Here is a 6,335-nt window from a genome sequence, read left to right as displayed (position 1 = left end):
ACGGGCAAAAGAAAATTAAATTTAAATAAACGGTTGTTAAAAGTTAGAATAAATGAAATATTAATTTGTTATTTTATTTTATTTATTTTTTAATCAGCCCTCTTGTTTTAGGAAAAACAGATATATTTTGTTATTAATTTATTACTTTTATGATTTATTTACATATGACGATGTTATAAAAATATAATCTAGGTATAAATAATTTAAATTCCAGTGTTCTTTAAACCATGACACACGAATTAAAAGGGAATAAGATTTAAATTAAAATTTATTGAAATAATAATAAATATATAAAAATTAATTAACATATAATTAAACATAAAAGCAATACAAAGGCCTAGATAATACAATGGCCATTAAATTTGGAGCTTAGATATTCAAAGGTAAAATTTGATGATTAATTTTTTTTTACCATGATATCTCTTATAGTTTAGAATTTTTTTTTTATTCCGTCAAAAATTTACCCACAACTCTAGAACTTGTCATTCTTTAAGATAAAAAAACTGAAGGTTAAGTTTGAAGCTTGATCATCTATATTATGACTGGTTTTCATCATAAGTAAAATAGTGAAATACTCCCTAATTTTACTCAATTTGTTATTAAAAACTCATGAGTTATTTTTTTTAATATGAATTATATTTCAAAATTGACAAATTCACAAAAGAAGTAAGCAAAAAAATAAACTGCTTTAAAGGTTTGTTGTCTTTCCACTTATTTATTAAAGCTAAAAGTAAAATAAATAAATTAATAAATAAATAAATCGATAGTCATTGGGTCAAACTCTTATTCTAAAACATGATAAGAAAATGAACTAAGCTAGAATAAAACCCCTAATTTTGCTCGAATTAATTTGCTTCATTTGATGAAGGCGATGGTTCTTGGTTACTATTGTATCCTCTAAATAATGGATGTTAAGTTTGGTGATCTATGGCTTCTATAGTGATGTATCATTTCCAAGTAAAGCTCGTGCCAAATTAGTGGTGACATGCCAAATCGGGTGTATAAATAACAAATTACAGTAAAAAAATCCCTTGGATATCCATTTGATAATAATAAATTGATGTTGAATACTTACAAAGATGCAAATTAAAATTTGGTGTTTAAATAAATTTAAAGAAAGCATTATATCCTGATATTATTACCTCATGACACTTTATATTGGTTGAATTATCCCCATCAAACTTTTTTATTGGATTTAAATAATTATTTAATTTTTTTTAAAAACATATTAATTTTTTTTATAGATATAGATAAGCCACATGTCAGAGAAGCACCACATAAAAAGCTAAACTCTATAATACTCGTGTCTTCCACCTGGGCAAACAGTATATTTACATAAGTAAAGATTTAAATCTGTTTTCTCAGTAGGACAAGCACCCTATAAAAAGGATTCAATGATACTAGGCTAAATGGACTTTGACAATATTAATGAATAAAATATTTATAAAATTTAATATGTTTATTATTATATTATTAAGGGAAAATTACTGTTCACCCCTCGTAATTTTCAAAACTTCCCAAAAACCCCCTCCTACTTTTGCACACCCCGGACAGCCCTTCCGTTAGTGTTTAACTTCCCTTTTACCCCCTACCGTTCACTTCAAATGGCTCCATGTTGTGAAATCCCATTTTTGGCCCCGAAAATGGTGGGAAAGAAAGCACCAAATCACATCATGCTCAACCTTTTCGAGGGCTTTCGCTTGGTTTAACGTTTAAATATTTTTACTTGTCACGCCCGACCCGCGGGCCCACGGGACGCGACAATCGCCGCAGACGAATCCCGAGGAGGGATACCCCGCCACTCAACCCTCGGGATGCCGCAAGGCTAATCAACACACCGGAATTCAACAATATACATATCGCAGATATAGAATGTAGAAAGAAACAATGTTACACAACGACAGAATAACAACAACAACAACAACAACAACAATAGGGATACGGAAAAATATAGAGGTTCACAAAAATACACAGGAAACAACCCTAACAACATGAGGGAAATGGTAATCACGTAAGTTTAAGAGTATTTAAATACTAAACCATGCAACAAGTTTTCTACACACTAGTGGATCCATAGGTCTTATAACATGTTCCATGACAACAACAACATACATGAACCCAAGGAAATACAATAGATGATAGAATAGTAGTAAATGCCCAGTACGCTGCCACACGGTCACACCTACTACCGCGCAATCCGGGAGAAAGAAGAGGGATGAGTAACTAAAGTTACTCGAGTGAGGAGGTTAGCACAACTTTAGCGAGATACACCAACAAAGAAAAATAATAATAATGACAATGAATCATCAAAATAAATGCTTTACCAAAGTAATACAAGTTTAGAAACATTAACATACATAATAGAAGTCTTTAAAAGAAGTAAAACAACATAATAATACTAAGAAAACCCTTTTTTTACCCCAACTAGGGTTTTACAACACAAAAAATCATAAAACATGGTTTTGAAACAAACATAATACCCAACACTCACCCAACATAACATGATGTCAGAAAAACTCTCTAAACCTTCGCCGTGGCCATGGCTAGGTTCGAGCCGCCAAGGTACTCATGCCCTTGACGTTGACCCATCGAGTTCACCGGGTTGGTGACTCCGGCTACCCGATGAATATCCGATCGAGGGCTCTACACTCCCACCGAACGGCCCTCGAGTAATCGGCCGGTCAACACGCCACCTCAAAAGGTCGGCAGTGAAGACCGCCCACTGCAGATGAGGATATCACCAAAACAATCACCACAATAAAATACAACTCCACTCGAGTACTAATATCCAGATCATGATCATAAATCAAGAATACCTCGGCCATTTGCACGAGGACAAGATAAACACATAAGCAAAAGCCCAAACTTTTAACACAAAAATAATTTGCAAGTCCCAACACAAGCAACAACATGGAAATCCTTTTTCCTTTCAACAATCCAAAAATTTGCTTCAAGCCTAGGGATTTCACCAAATCAAAGATTTCCATAACAAAAAACTCAAGTTTCAAACAAAAATAAAGATTTCACAAACTCATGGATACATATATCAATCACAATTTCCACGATAACAAAAACAAAAGCCAAAAGAGACATCCAAGATTTGCCTCAACAATAATTATCATTCACCAAATTACCAAACAAGTATAAATCAATAAAACTTACTTAAAACATGAAATGCATATATATATATATATATATATATATATATATATATATATAGCTATTGGCATTCTTCTAATAAAGCTATGCTAAATAATTCCACTCACAGGGATCGGCAATTTATCTTCCTCGCAAGCTACTCCTCGGCTAAGTCTTTGCCTCGAGCCAAGACTTCTTCTCCTTGCCAAAGCATAACAAAACACCACAAAAAAATTAGCAAAAACAAACAAACAAGAAAAACCCTAAGTTTTCTAACAAACCACCCTAATTCGATCCTAAGATTAGCTCAAAACTAGGTTTAAAGGTTACCAATGAATTCCTAGGGGTTTTAGCTTCAATCTAATCCAAAGAAATCAAAGAAACAACTAAATATTCCCGAGCCCTATACTATGGTTTTCTCCCAATTTACAACTCTAAATCACAAATTTTCTTCTACAACATTCTCACACAAGATCAACAATTCAATGGCTTCAATTTAAACCTATAAACATGCAAATCCATGGAGAAATTCTAGGTTTTGAAAAAAAAACTAAAACAAGGAAAATACAAGAATAAATACGGTATAAAACCATAAATCTATGCTTACCAAGCTCAATGGTGAAGGAGGAAGAGATAGGATGCTTGGTTCGCCGGAAAAACTTCGCCGGAAAAAAAATAAGAAAAATGGGAAGGTTCGGCCAAGACAAGGAAAGAAGAAGAGAAGAAGAAAAGAAGAAGAAGAAATGTTTTAAGGGAAAATTTTTCGTCACTATAAGAATCGGTCAGCATACAAGATCAGCCTCTATCGAACCGAAAGCTTCTACGAGAACAAGTCGCTATGTAACCGGGTTTGCTACTGAGGATCGATCGCTACAAGAATGTGAGTCGAAAATCTATAGAAATGGGCTATAGTAATCTACAGTAAACACTGGGTATAACATTACTAATATGTTTAATAATTATCATATCCGTGTAATACTTCCCATCTCCGTTTAACGTTGTCTTTACATGTATAACTATTCATATTAACGTGAAAATTCTCAAAGTCTCTCGCAGAAACGGCGATTTTTTTCGCTTTGATCCGAATTGTCTGGCGGTGGCACGTGGCGGTGGCAAGGTTATGGTATCCCGTGCATAAGAATTAATGACTAGCATTAAAAATTTATGCACGGTAACATAATTTTCCGAACACCCGCTCGTTCTCATCGACCAATGTCGGCCATCGTATGCTTAACTTTTTTTCTCGGATATGAAGAGTCACCGCTGTGGAATTCACACCATAAATAACCGTGAAAAGAACCCTCCCCATGGACAACCACCTCGTCAGTCCCTCATCATCCTCCTCCTCCTCCTCCTCCTCCTCGTCTTCCCATGGACAACCACTTATTTGAAAGGATGTTTCGTGAACCTTCTTCCTTATCTTGAGAATCATTAGCCGCAATCACGGAACAGTTAAACTATCTTTTTCGCCCTAGTCGAAATGCTCTCATAATTGCTTGAATGCGAGGATTCTTCACGTGGATGACGGGCAAGCAATTAGCTGAGCATTTCGACTTGGGTAAGAAAAAGAAATTTTTTTCACGTATTTCGTGATTGCGGAGGATTCTCTAGAGGAGGGAGATCGGAAACATCCTTTAAGACGAGGGTTGATATTTATCACTTGAGACTTTCTGTTACCATTTAAGAACATTACATCAGTGTACAACCATTACGTTCTGTGTTTAACTATCGGGATCTTCGCTTTAAGTCCCGACCATAACACATTGATTAATAGTCGCTTTTCATGAATGTGTGTTGTTTAACCTTTTTTTAATGTTGTACGCTAGTGCGAGTTCAAGTTGATGCGCATGTTATGCAAACATCGTGAGCATTCGAATGTATGCACACTTGTTTCGTTATATACGAGGGTCGAGTCGCGGAGTGTCCAAAAGTCCGAAAGCGGACGTTGTAAATGTTGTAAATCTTTTATAAATAAAATGAAACAAGCTTATTTGATCGTGAACTTCAAATTTAAACATAGACCTAGTAAAAAACAAACAATGTGGGAAACAAAAGAACGCTCATTGTAAACAATAGAAAAATACGTAAATATGTTTAAACAATGACAACGGTGTTTAAGAAAAAAGTTACTCTTTTAAACAATGACAACGTGTAAACAATAGAAAAAGTTAAACACTACTCAAGTTACTCTTTAAACAATGACAACTGAGTGTTTAAGAAAAATACGTAAAGATGTTTAAACAGAGGACCCGTGACGTACCCATCTTCAACGCGATGTCAGCTGAAAGCATTCAATTTTAAAACAATAACATATTATTTAAATGATATAGACTTTAGTTAAACAATTAACCGCTTTTTAAACACTATATGTATCTGCTTAAACATAAAAAAGCTTGACGTTTACACATAGACTCATGTTGAGTTGAGAACTTTCATTCGAACGATGACAATATGTCTTCCTCGCGACAGTGACATATATTTCCCTTTTTGCCCTTTGGGATGGAGGGAAAAATACCGCCCAATCACATCACGCCTAGTCTAACCCCTCTATGCATACAACGCAGCACTTTTTTTGTTTACCTTTCGACCGCTGCTTTGTTCTTTACATCTTCTACTTCTTCTTCTTCGCCTTCTTTTTGTTCTTCATTTCATTTGGTTTATGACGATTTGGTTTTCGAATCGATATATTATGGAGAGTTTTTGTGGTATTGCTAGATTCAACGGGGAGGGAAGAGTGCTAATGTTCACGGCTCGACTTCGGGAGTTGGTGTTAGTCGAGATATGTGAGCGATGGGGTCTCAAGTTTCTCTTGTCGTGGTTAAGTTCATCACACCGGATGGATATAAAACGGTTTGCCCTAATCGAAAACGATGTTGACTTCCAAAGTGGATGTGTCACGTCCATTCCATCTTCAAATGTCGTCAGTAGTTGATCTTGTCGTCGAGACGTAAAAATGTGCCATTGCCGAATCCTAATGAAAACGAGGTTTTACTCGTAGTAAGTTCCTTTTCTTTTAATTATTCCAGCTGATCGGGGTCATTATTGTTTAAATATGTCCACTCAAAATCGGGTTAACATATTATACTAGTCCTTTTACGTTATTAGTTAATTGCTTAAGTATTTAATTTAACGCTTAACTATTGTCATTATCGCTTAAACATTATACTCTCCGCTTAACATATTGATCTTTTTCATTT

This window comes from Dioscorea cayenensis, chromosome 7 (genome assembly GCF_009730915.1).
Source record: "Dioscorea cayenensis subsp. rotundata cultivar TDr96_F1 chromosome 7, TDr96_F1_v2_PseudoChromosome.rev07_lg8_w22 25.fasta, whole genome shotgun sequence".
Taxonomy (NCBI): Eukaryota; Viridiplantae; Streptophyta; class Magnoliopsida; order Dioscoreales; family Dioscoreaceae; genus Dioscorea; species Dioscorea cayenensis.
This window is presented reverse-complemented; position numbering follows the sequence as displayed.